Consider the following 18275-nt stretch of genomic DNA (forward strand, 5'->3'; position numbering starts at 1 on the left):
TAAGTACGACTACTGCAAGTAACTGACAGAAGAAAGTAGAGCAATTACAGCATAATGATTGCTTTCAAGAGACACATAGGCACACAAAAAAAACAAAAAAAACATTAACTGATCACACAATTCCGTACCCGACACGGGCATACACATAAGTGCCAACTGTTCCGGAAATTACCAATGAATCTAAATCTAAAAGATTAAAATTTTGGCAATCCTGATACAAAACCACGATGCATGCTTTCAAGCCCGAAACCAGCAGTCACTCAGCTGTCAACGGAGAAAGACGCGCCGACACCCCCGCCTGTTACTTCAGGTCACAGAGTAACATCAAACACAAGAGTCTACGTATAGGTGTGGCGCTACTACAAAAGCAGCCGTAGTAGTACCACCACCTTAAGATTCACAGTGACAGTCGATCACAGTCATTTGGTACTCTTTGTCATCAAAGGCAATCATACCTGTGGCACAAATGTACCCCCACCCTAACCCCGCTCTGGATTTCACGAGCAAGCTTCTTTGTCTTCCATCAGCTGTTAAATCATTTACTGTATGTGTCTTCAAAAAAGACCATCACTACAAAGTACACAGAATTATGTTTTTTTAGTACACAGAGATCCTAAAAATAGCCATCAGAATCTAAACTGTGGTTATGGAATCTATAAGTCCGTGGCTTTCATGAACCCACCAAAGTGAGAAGATATAACAGTTAACGTGTGCGCCTTCCCATTCTTGACGGATGTGTGACAGTTTTCATTAGAACAGACTGAAGTGGGACTTCCTGTCTTTGTGAGAGTGATATAGGTTCTGCATACTGCAAAAATGGCTCACCAGGGTGGGACGCTTGTGCGGCATTTGGGGGGCGAGCACTTGGCAGGATGGGGTACTTGCCCCATCCTTGCTGTACTTGCAAGCGTGGGCAAAATTTGGGAATGAGTACCTTCCTCAATACGGATTTGGGAGCGTGCAGGAGGAACTTTTGTTGTGTGTCGTGCAAAAAAACGCAAAAGACGGCCTTTTTGGATTGGCGTGTTAGCATTTATAAAAACAACAAAAGGTTTAATATACATGATGTGATCATATACAGTCATAACAGGCACATTCACGTTAACATGTAATACAGTATTAATGCCTTATTTGGTCATTTTCAGCCTTACCATAACTTCCTTCCTTCACATAGCAACATAAAAACAAACACTACACTTAGCGTAAATTGATTGTCGTTGAATATAGAGTACTTTATGTTGAGTTTCTTGCGTTCTGACAAACCTTGACATGTTAATAATAATAAATTAAAAATAATTATTAATATTAATGATATTAATTAATAATAGTACTAAATAAAAATAATTATTAAATAACAATAATAATCATTATTATTATTATTATACATTTAATTTCTAACACACTTTATATCAAATAAATAATTTCAAAGTGCACATATAGCAGATTGCATGACACTTTTACATGTAAAACGTGTGTGAAATATACGTGTAAAAATTGACCGTTACGTGTAAAATATTATAGTCTGGCCCCCCCGTCAATGTTGTTAAATCAATGCGGCCCGCGAATCAAAAAGTTTGCCCACCCCTGCCCTAGACTCTGTTATTCCCATGACATCTCCTCTGGTTCCTCGGATTCTCAGCGTTGGACTTCTTGGTCCTCGATGGCCGGAAACACAAACGGTAATTGTGACAGAAGCACGTAAACATGCATGGGAGTGAACACACATGGCGTTCTGCTTCCCTTCTGCATAAAAGGAGCATCCCGCTGGAATGCTGCAGCGTGTGCACGTCTGACGCCACTTTAAGCCACCGGAGGCCTGCTGAGGAGTCTACTTTTGCGAGGCCTGTCGTCTGCGTCTGGCCATCACAATCATGAGGAAATCACCAGGTGCCCTGGGGGCGCATCTCCCGGGTTACAGGTACGCCTGTTGATACACGCAAAATCCTCGTCTTTCTCCCTGCCTGCTGGTGAAGAAACTGGAACGCCCTGTCTAAAGCTCAAGACATCACATGGGCCGTCGAGCAGGGCAGAACATGTTCTGTCACGTGACACAGCCAATGGCGCTGTCAAGACCTTCGCTAAGCGTGTGTGTGTGTGTGTGTGTGTGGCGATCGGTGCACACACACACTCAGACACATATGCACACTGTGCAGTTGATGCGCCAGGTAAGGTGATGCTGCCCCGGGGGCTCGCTGAGGCCTACATTGGGTCACAGTTATGCATGTTCTAGTCATATTGTTGATGGATGACAGCGCCGGGACATTCCGCTGACAGGTGACGGGTGCAGTTCTTATTTGATCTGCCAGCGAGTGCTGAGAGAAGAGGAAGGAAGAAAGAAAATAAAATTCCTGTGCATACAAATTCTGCTGACGAACATCTAAAAATGGCCAGTCTGTGCGGGGATACTTTAATCACCCTGGACTGGTGGCCAGCCAATCACAGAGCACATATAGACAAACAACCATTCACACTCACATTCATACCTATGGACAATTTGGAGTCGCTAATTAACCTAGCATGTTTTTGGAATGTGGGAGGAAACCGGAGTACCCGGAGAAAACCCACGCATGCACGGGGAGAACATGCAAACTCCACACAGAGATGGCCGAGAATGGAATTGAACTCGGGTCTCCTAGCTGTGAGGCCTGTGTGCTAACCACTCTCCCACTGTGCAGCCCTAAAATGTAATATTCATTCATTCATTCATTTTCTACCGCTTCTCCTCACAAGGGTTGCGGGGGTGCTGGAGCCTATCCCAGCTGTCTTCAGGCGAGAGGCGGGGTACACCCTGGGAGAAAACCCACGCATGCACGTGAGAACATGCAAACTCCACACAGAGATGACCGAGGGTGGAATCAAACTTGGGTCTCCTAGCTGTGAGGCCTACGCGATAACCACTCGACCACCGTGCAGCCACTATGGAAGTTCATTCATTTTCTACCGCTTATCCTCACAGGGGTCGCGGGGTGCTGGAGCCTATCCCAGCTGTCTTCGGGCGGGAGGCGGAGAGAACATGCAAACTCCACACAGAGATGGCCGAGGGTGGAATTGAACCCTGGTCTCCTGGCTGTGAGGTCTGCGCGCTAACCACTTGACCGCCGTGCGGTCAATGAACAGAAATATGAATATGGTCTCATGATCTATATTGCCATATCGAGCTGAAGTGTGAATTATTCAAAACTTGGTAACTTTAATTCCAGGGTGTACCTCACCTCTCGCCCAAAGTCAGCTGGGATAGGCTCCAGCATACCCTACGACCCTAGTGAGGATAAGCGGTAGAAAATGAATGGATGTATGGAAAATTTGACAGAAAAATTGCTCGTTTTTCAGTAATATTTTCTGACACAGACTTACTAAAGAACTCCCCAAACTTTTGACCACAAATATTATACACATACACGTGCGCATTCGCCCACTAACAATTAACGGAGAGGTACAGCAGATGAAAAAAAAAAAACAAAAGCGGTGGCACACATTGACGCTACATCCATCAGCACAAGCTCGGCGTGTTTGTTTTGCACTTGTACGCGTGTCATCAGAGCAGAGCCGCAACATGCTCACGGCCTCTTCTTGCAGCCGTTCACACCCCTGTGGAGACACGCAATCGAGACAAATCCATTTGAAAGGAAACCCTCGTTGTTCAGACAAGCCGCCATTAGATCAACCAATGTTGTATTTAAATCATTATATTCAGGTTTTATTTTATACATACACGTGTTTAAAGTATATGGTGTTGCTTTATGCACAGGTAGGCGGGTGCATAAATTCCACCAAAAAAAAAAAACACAATCAATTACATGTAGAGGAAACATTGATAACGATTTTCCAGTAAATTGCAAAAATGATAGAGTCGAGGGCATGCTGGAGCCTATCCCAGAGTGAATGAACTCTTAAAGTAGAGTCTAACTTCATGAAGTTAGAATGAAGGAGTAATTGTGTTACTAATCCAAATTACTAATGACTTATACACTTATATTGTAATGGCCTCAATTGGGACGCGTGGTCGACGTAAATAACTTCCACGGAGTCCGTGGCTCTGTTCCCGCCATATTCCTTCCCGTAAAATTGACTCATGTAATCCATCACGGCTTCAAAAAGAGCAAAGGTAAGCATGAAGGTAAGGTTGACTGTCATAAAGGAATCATAAAGGATTATGGGCGTTATGAGTCTTCCACTCCTGTGGCACCGGTCTCTCTGTTGGCGACATACCGTCTTGGAAACAAGGCCAACTTGTATTTCCTGTTGTCTACATGTCACATACAGACATCGCACACAATCACAAACTTATATATGTATATATAATATGTATTGCTTATAGACTATCAGTGCTTTTTCAGTGTTGTACACAGAAATATCATTATCATAATACTATTATTATTGTTATTATTATTATTATGATTACCCTAAGTGTGTATTTCTGACATATGCAAGTAGTCGCACAAAGTACAGTAGCCCTGTCATGATTGTGACGTACTCTTTCATGCCATCCACTGTTTCTGTTTCACAGACACGATAACTTCAAAAAGTCCACTTTTTATGACTGAAATTGTGTACATTAACAATGAAAACACTATTTGTATCCATTTTTAATTAACATTAAAATGCCATATTGCCTGGCAACCTGATTTTGACCCAAAAAACAGAACATGAGTAGGTGGGTTTTTTTTTAAACCACCCTGTGTTCTACTGCCGATTTATAAAGACCCAAAAAAGCTAGAAACAAAGTACATTAACAATGAAAACACTATTTGTATCCATTTTTAATTAACATTAATATGCCATATTGCCTGGCAACCTGATTTTGACCCAAAAAAAACAGAACATGAGTAGGTGTTTTTTTTTTAAACCAGCCTGTGTTTTACTGCCGATTTATAAAGACCCAAAAAAGCTAGAAACAAACTATTTTTTTCTGATTAAGGAAAGAGTCTAAAGTTTCTTTACATAGTTTCAATGTTTATGTAGTCCATACATACATACATCTTCTGTATCATTTATCCTCACAAGGGTTGCGGGCATGCTGGAGCCTATCCCAGCTGTCTTCGGGTAAGAGGCGATGTACAAGCTTGACTGGTCCTAAAACTCAATATTGTGTGGGTTTTGAAGGTTCAGTAAAAATGCCCAAAAAGTAGTATGGAGCTCTCTTCTCTGTCAGTTAATGAGTTAATATAATTATTATTATTAATTATAGTTGAACTTAATGGCAATTTTGTTTGAGTGTGTTCATGTGTGTTTGTACAGTACGTAGTACATTTGAGGAGTGGGGGTGGACGTTGTTGCGGGAAGGTGGTTCCAGCCACCGCCCTGACTGACTTCCAGGCTCCCTTGTAGAACCGCAAAAATCCGCCCCCCCCCCCCATATACCCCCACCCACCTTCCTCCCCAGAGGCCGATGCCAGATTCAACACAGCACCCAGCGAACAAACACAAATTCCCACTCTTCTCCCTAAGTGGCTTGCAGCGCTTGTGCAAGACGTTTTGCTGGAAACTCCTGGTTTAGATCCCAACCATGCTTCAGCAGCTCTACAAAAGAGACGCCGGAGCCTACAAACCCAAACCGCTCCAAAAAACACGACTGACCACGTTTTAAAACAGTGAAATTGAGCCTCATTGCAATGTAAAGCTTTGAGGCTTAGAGGCATGGAAGGACGCGTAGTTTTAGTTTTGTGTTTGTAGTTCCGTGTATGTACACCGTGTTGTGTTACTGTATGAATGTGGGGTATTTAGCTCTATATGGCAGGTTGGAAGGCCTGTTACCCTCATGTCCCCCCTCCATAAACCTTCAGCACGCCTCCCAGTCTAAGCACCGCCACTCTGTAATTGTGGAGAAACCACAGCACACAGCCCCGTATATAAATACTCTTTTCTTCAAGCCTTGTCAAAATAAAGGTTGTGCGGGGAGAAAAGAAGATGCTTTTTTTTATTTTTTTTTTATTTTAGCGGCCATCATCTCCCACTTTGTTGCTATTTTGGAGCGCCTTCCCGAGGATATGACAAATGAAGACATAGTAAAGAAAGTTGCTTCCTTTTTTCAAAACGGTTCTTACAAGTCAGTAGCGTATTTGACACTGCACCAGGTGAGCCCACGTGTCACATAGTACACATAAGGCCTTAAGCTGCGTGGAAGTACACTAGATACCGTTGATGGGCCACCACTTTGATGTGTGTTTTTAGTGGGCCTAGACTTCCTCGTTTTCATTGCACTAACCTGTCTGCATCCACCGCGTGTGTGTGTGTGTGTCTTTAGTCTCCCCTCAAAACACACAAGAAAAGCTTTGAAAAGGCTTTTTGCCACCTGCTTCAGACAGGTAGGAGTCTGACCTGACTCAAGACTACTTAACCTACATGCAATACACAATAGAGGGCAATAGAGGGTTCCTTTTGCCCCCCCACAGCAAAAGGTCCGAACCTCAAAGTGAGACTTAAAGGGGAACTGCACTTTTTGGGGAGTATTTTTGCCCATCATTCCCGATCCTTATGTGAAATATGAACACATATTTCTTTCCCTTTTCTGTGCATTATAACACGAGAAAACAAGTTAATATGAGCTGGCTAACAATGCAGTCATGGGATACACATATTTTGAATATGAAATATTGAAAACAAAAAAGTAAGCAATTTTATTTTGATTCAATTTCACAATAAAAGCAAATAAATAGAAGATAGAATAGAGGTAGAGAGTGCAGAGCAAGAGAAATTATAGCGGGATTGGAGAATTATAGAGCGGTTGAGACAACAGTGTGTAATAATAGCTGGGTCATTAGCAGTAATGAGACTGTGGTGAGTGCAATAATAATAATAATGCATGTCAATTGTTAGCATTATGATTATTACTAAAAATCATTGCAGAAGATAACGGCCTTGTTGGCTGCACCTTCCAATATGGAGTAGAATCTATGTAGCTCAACATAATGCGTTTAATTTAAATCGGTATAGTTTGTGCATTTTGAAAATGAACGGAATCTACATTAGGAATTGTATTATTATTATTATATATTATTCCCAACAAAAATTGAAGGCTTTGCTCAAATTGGTTATGTTTCACCAAATTTGCTCAAAAATGTACAAAGACCTAGAAAAAAAAAAGAGAATGCACTACTCTGGTTACCATCCAAAGCCACTCCCTGACAGCTGCAGTCGTGTGATGGAAACAAAACACCATCACTAGTGGAATCACGCAATGCTCAGACATCCCTGCATTTTTTTTTTTTTGGTGCCACACCTGCCTTGGAAGACATGGCAGGCAGCTTGTTTACGTTTGGGAGTGGAGATCAGCCCCTCTGACTGGACGCACAAAAAAAAAAAAAAAATCAAAAAGGGTCAGTTGGTGTTATATTTACAAGTTGCACATATAATGTCCATTATCATTACATGTGGCCATTTAATATAAGTATCCAAATGTGATCAAATCCATTCATTTTACTTGTGAGATAGCTGATAGTGATGAAAGTTTGAAAAAGATGCTACTAATAAGGATTTGTCCCATATTGCTAAGGATAGATTTACAAGTGATTAGCGTGCAGACCTCACAGCGAGGTGACCCAGGGTTCAATCCCACCCTCGGCCATCTCTGTGTGGAGTTTGCATGTTCTCCCCGTGCATGCGTGGCTTTTCTCCGGGTACTCCGGTTTCCTCCCACATTCCAAAAACATGCTAGGTTAATTGGCCGCAGGTATGAATGTGAGTGTGAATGGTTGTTTGTCTATATGTGCCCTGGGATTGGCCAGTCCAGGGTGTACCCCGCCTCTCACCCCAAGAAAGCTATGATAGGCTCCAGCACCCCCCGCGATCCTCGTGAGGATAAGCGGTAGAAAATGAATGAATGAATATTACATTTTAGGGCTGCACGGTGACGAGTGGTTAGCACACAGGCCTCACAGCTAGGAGACCCGAGTTCAATTCCACTCTCGGCCATCTCTGTGTGGAGTTTGGAGTGTGAATGGTTGTTTGTCTATATGTGCCCTGTGATTGGCTAGCCACCAGTCCAGGGTGTACCCCGCCTCTCGCCCCAAGACAGCTGGGATAGGCTCCAGCAGAGTGAGGAAAAAGCGGTAGAAAATGAATGAATGTCAAGTGTGTGTTATCTGATGACCTACAAAGACAACACACACATTGTTTACAAGCAACATCACATGTCCAAGGAATATGTTATGGAATATTGGTTTGTACATCATATAACTTATTTTTACATTTCTGGGTTAGACACAGAAGAGGAACTCAAACAAGTTGTCCAAAAAAAAAGACATTATGACATCACATAGCAAGGCTCCTATAGCTGGATCACGACATGACATGCAGTGTGCATGCACCGATAAACATGCATCTTTTTACGCATTTCCTTCCCTTGTTCACTACTTCACATTCACATACAGTCAGGCAGCCATTGGAGGAGGGAATTTGAGGAATGCTCCAAACCCCAGGCTGGTGTTCTGACTCGTCCCAGACTTCATGCCGTCACCGCCGGGGTCTGTGGCCAGACCTCCCTGTGCCAGACCCACTGGCTCCAACACCCGCCCAGGCCAGCCGAGCTGCAGCTCGCGACCCATAATTAAGCAGCAAGCCGCATTGCAGCGCACATCCTCTCTTTCCCCCCCCCCACCACCCCCCCACAGTACTGCACTTTGAAAAAGAGGGAATATACCAGCTAATATCGCATCTTGCAAATGAGGACGCACTGGAAGACAACCCTGTCCAGCATGTGAGCGGTGAAAGTATTCCTTGTCTAAACTTGCCGTCACGCTCTCGTAAGAATTCCCTGCGTGCAATTCAGCATGCAATGTGGAACATACTGTATAATTACAACAAACACTTCTCGGCAAATATCAAATTAGGAGAGACATCAGAGGTGATGCATAAGAGTATATGCAAACGATGAGTGCAGACCTTAAAAGTAACCGCAGTACCTGGCGGGACTGTGGTTCAGACGTTTGACTTAAGGATCAAGAAACCATCATTTTCATCCCTCTGAAACTTTTACTGAATGCTCTCTGATCTTATTCGGGACTACAGGTACAGTATCTCGCAAGAGAGAGTCGGAGTCAATATGATCCGTACATTCGTCCCTCGCTTATCTCAGTTCATAGGTTGCAGGCCCGACCACAATAAGTGAATATCCACAAAGTAGGAATCAATATTAATTCAATCAATAGTTTCATAGTTATAACATAGAAATTCTGTTTTTACCATTATTAGAGCCATGTAGACATGAAATAGCACCCCTATAGTCACCTTTACTCTGTTATTTTATAACATGGAAATTCTGTTTTTACCATTATTAGAGCCATGTAGACATGAAATAGCACCCCTATAGTCACCTTTACTCTGTTATTTTATAACATAGAAATTCTGTTTTTACCATAATTAGAGCCATGTAGACATGAAATAGCACCCCTATAGTCACCTTTACTCTGTTATTTTATAACATGGAAATTCTGTTTTTACCATTATTAGAGCCATGTAGACATGAAATGGCACCCCTAGAGTCACCTTTACTCTGTTACTTTATAACATAGAAATTCTGTTTTTACCATTACTAGAGCCATGTAGACATGAAATAGCACCCCTATAGTCACCTTTACTCTGTTATTTTATAACATAGAAATTCTGTTTTTACCGTTACTAGAGCCATGTAGACATGAAATAGCACCCCTATAGTCACCTTTACTCTGTTATTTTATAACATGGAAATTCTGTTTTTACCATTATTAGAGCCATGTAGACATGAAATAGCACCCCTATAGTCACCTTTACTCTGTTATTTTATAACATAGAAATTCTGTTTTTACCATTACTAGAGCCACGTAGACATTAAATAGCACCCCTATAGTCACCTTTACTCTGTTATTTTATAACATAGAAATTCTGTTTTTACCATTATTAGAGCCATGTAGACATGAAATAGCACCCCTATAGTCACCTTTACTCTGTTATTTTATAACATAGAAATTCTGTTTTTACCATTATTAGAGCCATGTAGACATGAAATAGCACCCCTATAGTCACCTTTACTCTGTTATTTTATCACATGGAAATTCTGTTTTTACCATTACTAGAGCCATGTAGACATGAAATAGCACCCCTATAGTCACCTTTACTCTGTTATTTTATAACATAGAAATTCTGTTTTTACCATTACTAGAGCCACGTAGACATGAAATAGCACCCCTATAGTCACCTTTACTCTGTTATTCATTGCTTATGTTGCGCAACCGTCACATGGGGGGGACCACTGCAGGGACACAAGAGACAGCCGCCATGCTACTGAGCTAACTATCGGGCCTCCAATTTGTTTATTCTAAACTTAAAAGGGTTTCAAACTCAAATTAGGAATCCAAAAACAGTCCACCAAAAAACAGAAACAATTTATGAATCAATTCATTTTGAAAACTACAATAGAGTGAGGCAGCAATGTCTGAACTGTGATTTACCGAGGGAACCTCAGTTAGTGTACGCCTTGGTTAGTGTTTTTTGGTTAACATAAAAAAAAATGTATGCTAAAATCACATTAGCATATGCTTTCATCTTAATCCAAAAAGTCGGTCTTATCTTGCTATGACATTTTTGGACCATTCTATGCTCCCAATAAATGGGAGGAGTTAGGAAAAGGGATCAAAACGCACCAATCAGGGTCAACGAAAGCATTTGAGGACTCACATGAACCCTCCTCTGCTGTGCAACAACCTTCTGCCCTCATGGTGCATCTTCTAAACATCTAAGAATGGACAAAGCTCCATCAAACACTGGATGGGAAATCCTGAAGCTCCATCCATGCTTTCCATTTCCCCCAGTCAGAGGAGCCTCCTTCCCGCTGATGTGGGGTCATGGCTTGTAAATTTCACAAGGTTTTCCTCGAGGGATACCTCATCCTTTGAAAGAGAAACAGGAAAATTACATGGTGGACAACCCACTTGGTTTTTCACCCCCTTTCTCACACTGTAATTTGCCGCTGCAGCGGGTCAGCCTAAAATAACCTTAATATTCACAACATAGGCGGACTTTGAGAGATGCTGGAGGTCTCCCCCTGGGTGGCGGTGGGCTGCGGACCGCCGGATTGTTTACTTGCTTACCTTTTCTTATCCATCAAGGACATGAAGGCGGACTGAAACATGAGACTCCCGACTTTTATTATTGAGTACTTATTATGTTTAGTAAAATGCGGTCAGCACACCTGATGGTCTCTAACTAAACCGAGTCATCATCACTGAAACGGTACAGCAGATCCTTAACTCCATGGAGAAAACCACCAATCCCAACCGATGGGTATCGCAAGCGCAATGCCAATGATGTCACTAGAAGCAAAGTTTCCGACAGGCAGGTTTCTCGTTAATCCTCTCGTCTCCATATCCTCATTTTATTTCCATCAGCAGCAACCATGACGCCCCAGATATTTATACAGGCAAGCTTCATAGTCAATATCCTGAAATGTGACAATGATTCATGAGGCGACTTTGAAAAAAGGAATATGAACTGTGGTGAAATGATTGGATGTGTCGCATTTGATATGAATATGCATCAGAAAGGAAAGTGAAGGGATATAATGTTTGGAATAAGAACTATTAACGCTGAAGCAGTCACAGCATGCATTGCCTCCAAGCCAAATAAATAAACTTTATGCAAGTACACATATGCACGCAAATGAACACCCCTCCCAACCCCCCACCCTTTTTACCTCCTTCTCCAAAAACCCACCGACACTCACACACCGCACCGCAGGCACCACACACACACACACACAGCGGTTCTCATATGGAATATCGTGGGTGGCGCTGAACCCCGTCGAGGGCTCTGGAAATAGCTCCGGAGCAACCCCTCCATTTCAGTGACCCAAATTTCCTTTTCTGAGGTCTGCCGCCTGGCCTGGAAGTGCTGTACAGCAAGTCTCCAGTCGCCACCGAAGACCACAGCGGCCACGCCGAAAAGCACATCACAGGGACCGCGGCATGGCAACGGTGACCAGCTGGCCCTCGGCCTCGCATCGCATGTGCGACGACGAGCCTTCGCGTCTGCCGATGTGCACGGAAAACATGCGCTCGTGGAGCCTCGCACATTGTATTTCATGAGTTAACGGGCTGCACGGTGACGGGACGAGCGGTTAGCATACATGCCTCACAGCTCGGGGACCCGAGTTCAATTCCACCCTCGGCCATCTCTGTTTGCATGTTCTTCCCGTTTTCTCCGGGTACTCCGGTTTCCTCCCACATTCCAAAAACATGCTAGGTTAATTAGCCACTCCAAATTTTCCATAGGTATGAATGTGAGTGTGAATGGTTGTTTGTCTATATGTGCCCTGTGATTGGCTGGCCACCATCTGGGTCACATACAATGTTGCACATCATCATGGATTAGATTAGATTACAAGAATACAACAATACAACAATTTTTGATGGTAAAAATTGGTAGTTTTAAGCTTTAAATTATTACATCCCATTGTGGCTTACATATTTCATGTATATATATATATATATATATATATATATATACACACACACACACACACATACACACACACACACAGTAATGTATGATAATACATACATTCAAAAAAATTAGACATGCCCTTGGTATCAAAATATTCTATTTTTCTTGGAAATTATATTATTGTTTTATTATGAATTACATCCTTTAACATTTGCAAAATCCGAGCATTTATTTCTTTACATTCCAAATATTTTAGTGTTAACTAATATATATATATACACACACATACACACACAGTAATGTGTGATTAATACATATATTCAAAAAAATTAGGCATGCCTTGGATATCAAAATATTATATTTTTCTTAGAAATTATACATTTTTTTTATTATGAATGACATCCTTTAACAGTTGCAAAATTCGAGCATTTATTTCTTTACATTCCAAATATTTTAGCGTTAACTATATATATATATACATATATACACACGTATATACACACACACAGTAATGTATGATTAATACATACATTAAAAAATTAGGCATGCCCTGGATATCAAAATATTATATTTTTCTTAGAAATTATATTTTTTTTATTATGAATGACATCCTTTAACAGTTGCAAAAATCCGAGCATTTATTTCTTTACATTCCAAATATTTTAGCGTTAACTAGCAAAGACTGAAGTGTCCACCCAATAGAAAGACCCGCCCCTTGACTACAAAGGTCGCCCCGTGTCTTTTCTACTTTGTTTGTAGTGGCAGGACTGAGGGTTGCCATTCATTTTGGCCATTCTAACTCGGTCCAATATTTACAAGGCCTGCAGAGAGGACCTTTTGCTTCCTTTTCCTGTGGTTTGGCCCGAGTTGAGCTGTCAGGAGAGGGGAACAGCCAAACCCAAATGTAGATGCTCAGCTTGGCGGGCTCTCCATGGAGTGTCCTGACCAGACAAAAGCAGGGAGCGAAATACAGCCAATTTATTTATATTCGCTGTGGTTTTGCATGTTACGTCCTAGACTTGCAGACCCGGGGTGGATATTCCATCTGAGGATTGAGACGGACGGATGCCGTTCCACTGACTTACTTAAAGGAAAACCTATACGGGATTAATGTCACATGCATATGCGTTAATGGAGTGTGAGGTTCGATGTGTGGTCCGTAAAACATCATCCTCGGGGGTCCGCCTGTTATGATTGAAGACTTACTGTCCTGCTTGGCAGCAGCAAACAATGTATGTAATCTGAGTGTTGTCACAATCACCACCTTGAGCTCCTTTCCTTGGCTGGGGGGGGGGGGGGGGGGGGGGGAGATATGACCTCACCGCTGTGAGCAGATGTATGGAACCAATTTAGCAGAGCTCCCTCTGAATCACTTGTGTGTTTAGATCTGTCAAAACTAAGACGTTTGGACTCACTTCCACTTGGACTGCATGCACACTCGCCTGCTGGGAAAACACGAAATGGGTATGGATTTTAAAAGCAGGGGTCTCAAACGTGCGGCCCGCGGGCCAAATGCGGCCCGCGAGACGCTAATTTGAGGCCCCGCACCTTGATACCAAAGTTTAATGTTGAAATGACTTTAGCTTAAAGCTGTGTGCACACCGGACACAATTAACATGATTTTGGCCCCGCCCATACTGTTACACTTTGGATTAGCAATGAAGCTAAAGGCTTATGACGCTGGGTACAAATAAATGCAGGAAATGATTTGGAATAAAATGGAAAATACACAATTCAAGATAAAGCATCTCATCAAACATGTTGTTAAAGTTACGACGCTGCTCCCAGATGGAACTGAGTACGATGCTAACTTGCTAATTGGGTAAAATTATTAAGTTTCGTTAATGTTCATGTTAAAGGTTAAATAACTGTTAATACTGTACATTTCAATCTGAAAAAAATAATTTCTCTACCAACTGTATGTGGTTTTTTACGTTTTTCTTATTTGCTGTTTTATTATTATTTTACTTATTTATTACTGATTTATTTATTTATTGTCTTTATTATTAATTTGTTTATTTTTTTTTATCTTATTTTGTGTATAGAAAAATAAGATATTTAAGAACAGTGGAATATTTTATCAGATATTTTGGTGTGGAAAACCGGAACCACAAGTACTCAAAAAGTGTAAAAGCAAAAGCATTGAAGATAGTTTTTTTATTGATTTTTTTTTAATAAATACGTTTTGGGTTTTTTTTTTTTTTTAAACCTGATGCGGCCCAGCTTCACCCAGAACCTAGCTCCGGTGGCCCCCATGTAAATTGAGTTTGAGACCCCTGTTTTAAGGGTTTTAAACTGAAACTAGAATTTTAAAAAAAAAACTGTCTGACTCACATCCAGGTACTGTTGCTGCGTGGGAGAGCTCATAAATGAGTCAACCAAAGCTATTTGGATATAGGAGGGGTTGGGGGATGCCTATGGTCATGCGCACACACACACACACACACACACACACACACACACACACATATGGTGGCTGCGGCCAGCTAGACCTCTCTGGTCAGGAGTCGCTGCCAAGAGCAAGCCAAACAGTGGAACACTGGGACTCTTGTGCCTGATTTTGGAGACTCTCGTCTCTCCACCGACCTTGCTTGAAAATATACTGCGGCTTCGAGGAACAGCACTCTCAGCATTAGGGAGGCCAGGCATGGAAAATTTAGATGCAACACGAAAGACGTAGCGAGGAAGGGGGAGAGAGGGGGGGGGGGGGGGGGGGGGGGGGGCAGAATTGATGTGCTCATTTCCATCTGTAGCCAGGAGCATTTTCTTAATGCTTTTAGCACATTTACTGTAAAAAGGAAACGGCACCATAGCATAGTTGGTGACAATAATAAACATAAAAGGACATGCAGAATTATTCTAATTGCATTTCATGAATTTACTGCTAAACAAAAGGTTTTTTTTTTATTTATGTTGATCGATGAAGGCGCACCACTGTGCACAGGCAATTTGGTACACTGGGCTGCATCAAGATGGGCGTGGCGGCGCACCAGGGGAGGCGCAGCGACAATTTTGTGACAAAACAGCGCGCCAAAAGATGCGGAGAAGCCTCGCCGGCTCTGACTTGGTCTATTCGGGGCGCAGGCGAAGCGCACCATGCGTAATGGTAAATTGGCTGAAAGACACAAAAAAACTCACAGGCAAATTTTTCAGTGGAAAAAAATGTTTGTGAGTTGTAAAAAAAAATAATGTAAGCGTCTGACTCTACACAGGGGCGGGAGTCGGGGCGGGGGGCACAACACCCCCCCTGAATAAATGGATGATGCGCAGTTAAAAATCAACGATAGGTGTTCATTTGGTTGGTTCGGGGCGCAGGCGAAGCGCACCCTGCGTAATGGTAAATTGGCTGAAAGACACAAAAAACTCACAGGCAAATTTTTCAGTGGAAATAAATGTTTGTGAGTTGTAAAAAAAAAATAATAATAATGTAAGCGTCCGACTCTACACGGGGGTGGGAGTGGGGGCGGGGGGCACAACACCTCCCTGAATAAATAAATGATGCGCAGTTAAAATCAATGATAGGTGTTCATTTGGTTGGTTCGGGGCGCAGGCGAAGCGCACCCTGCGTAATGGTAAATTGGCTGAAAGACACAAAAAAACTCACAGGCAAATTTTTCAGTGGAAAAAAATGTTTGTGAGTTGTAAAAAAAAAATAATAATAATGTAAGCGTCTGACTCTACACGGGGGCGGGAGTCGGGGCGGGGGGCACAACACCCCCCTGAATAAATGGATGATGCGCAGTTAAAAATCAACGATAGGTGTTCATTTGGTTGGTTAAGATTACACTCTGCTTCTCTCCTCCCACTTGCGCCGCCGATGGGAGGGATGGAGGCGTGGGTGCGCGGGCGCTGCGCTGCTCACGAAATTTGTGAAAAGTGTGCCGGCCACACCCCGTTGGCGCGGCGTAGACACGGCGCAAGGCAGGTGTCTCACTAATATGAGGGTTATTGCCACCTTACCCTGTAATCACTCGCTTTTCTGACACCGACTATTAGAAATCAAACCAGCATCTACTGTTTCATTTCACAATTGAATCAAAACCAACACAGGATTTTGTGTCAGTAATTATTCCTTTACTGAAGACACCAACGTTCACTTTCCATGAACTTATTAATAGTTGGTTAACGCTGCATCATGCAGAGAACATCTCAATTATTTTAATTACATGGGAGGCAAGTGACTCCTGATTGTCTTTGTGAGAGTTGGCAAATTATTAAAGACGGCAATAGCAGGTCTTTCCGGCTCACGGTGAAGGAAGGGTAACTGAAAAATGGAAAGGTGTGTTGTAAAGGTACAACGTGGAAAAATACACGAGAAATGACACGCATTTCAATTTTGTCCAGATGATAAATTTGACACACTTCAGCTTGGAAGTGCCATCTGACACATTAAACATATTCAATTCAATAGGAAAAATTCGGTGTTGTTTGAACGCTCACAATGAAAGCCCTCCATGAAGCCTGTCATTTTATTTACTCGACTGCGAGAAATCACTCAGAGCGCTTCCACGCCAACAAAGGCCATACATGAAACGCAGCATATCTGAGGATGTTTTGATCATAACCGTGTGATCCTTTCCCGTCGACCACAGCACAAATCCCCACTGCTGATACTCAAATTAGCGCAAAAACTGGTACAAGCCTGTACATTTAGGAGGGACTCGCCCCACTATTTGAGAAAACCTTTTCCACTTAGAGACGCATTTGGGGCCACTTTGATATATTTAGTGCATTAAAAAGACGCTAAAATCTAATGTGGGTCAATATACGCTAATGTAATATCTAATAATATATCTCAAATATGTCTCTAATCGCCACCGCTTGCTCACGACAAAAGGCGGCTAACAAGTAATGCACAAGAGTAATGCACGTAATGGGCGCAACCTCAATGCCAAAGGGGACAGGGCACATTTACATGCGTGTAAACTCATGAATATTAATATCGTAATTTTGCCCTTATTGACATTTTTGAAAACATTACTTTTCCAGAACGGAAAAATTATACAACATAAATATTCAAAAATGTATTTAGTAATGTCTGAATGGAACACTTCTAAAAAATATTCTGTGGTCTTATGGATAAATAGAACAACTGTTGGTGTTTAGTGCCAATGACTTGTATAGTTAGCTAGCTCATATTAACTGGTTGTCTTTCATTAGAATGCACAGAAAAGGGGAAAGAAATAAGTGTTCATGTTTCACATAAGGCGACTAGTGCAGGGTGAACCCCGTCTCACTCCAGCTGGGATAGGCTCCAGCATGCACCTACGACCCCAATGAGGATAAGCGGCATAGAAAACGGATAGAAAGAAGCATAAAAATGACACGTGAGCGGAAAAATTCACAAATTCAAAAGATCCCAAACAAAATCTTAATTAAAAAACAACCAAAATATTACAGTATTACTTGTATTATGCAATGATATGTCTATGTACTGCATGTACACTTCTGACCACAATTGTATGTGCCTGGAAGATGATTTTTACTGCACATTTTGTTTTTCTTTCCTTCTGTACGAGACTACAGTCAAGCCTAAGGACGTGAAATCCAACATGTTTTGTCTGCTACTCCCTCCGTTTATGCCTCAACACACCTCGATACACCTCGACACACAAAATGAGTTACGACACAGGCACGCCTGTGGGCGAGCAGAGAAAATATTATGGGGGAAATTCACGTATGCCAAAAAGGGCCAAAAAGGGAGGAGAGGTGGGCGGGAAGGTGGATGGTGGGTGACAGAGGGGAGTGGATGAAGGAAAGGGAGGAAGAGAGGGAGGGTGCGGGTTGGGTGGGGGGGTTGGTGTTGCTTCCTGTCGCCATTCCTGCCTGCCCACATAGACAGCCGGAGAAAGAATATATCT

The sequence above is a fragment of the Doryrhamphus excisus genome, chromosome 22 (assembly GCF_030265055.1).
Source record: "Doryrhamphus excisus isolate RoL2022-K1 chromosome 22, RoL_Dexc_1.0, whole genome shotgun sequence".
In the NCBI taxonomy this organism is placed as follows: Eukaryota; Metazoa; Chordata; class Actinopteri; order Syngnathiformes; family Syngnathidae; genus Doryrhamphus; species Doryrhamphus excisus.